Here is a 426-nt window from a genome sequence, read left to right as displayed (position 1 = left end):
GGGGCATACTTTCCCCCATCTGAAATTAAACCCTTTTCAGGAAAAGAGAAATTAGGGGGAAAAAAAATTGGGTTCTTGGGGGGGGCCGTGTCCTTTTTGGGGGTCTTGAGGGACCTTTTAAACGGGTTTTGGGTGTATAAATAAAGAAAAAAAGGCAAACATTCTGAACTTTTTATTGAAAAACCAAACCAAGTAAGCCCCTCCCCCCCCATATTTCAGGGCCCATTTTGGGTTAAAAGGGGGTAAAACCAAAATTGTTCACTTCCAACCCCAGCTGACCCACCCCAACTTAAATGGGAGGCTGGTTTCTTCTACCCCAAGCATGCATGCGGATGGGGCTACAAGGCAACCTCCCCCAAGGGCGGAACCAAGACGGGGAAGTCCCCTTTAATATCCCCTGAAAGAGAGAGGTTTATTTTTAGGGTC

Source organism: Penaeus monodon, chromosome 31 (genome assembly GCF_015228065.2).
Source record: "Penaeus monodon isolate SGIC_2016 chromosome 31, NSTDA_Pmon_1, whole genome shotgun sequence".
Classification (NCBI taxonomy): Eukaryota; Metazoa; Arthropoda; class Malacostraca; order Decapoda; family Penaeidae; genus Penaeus; species Penaeus monodon.
Note: the sequence above shows the minus strand (reverse complement) of the source record.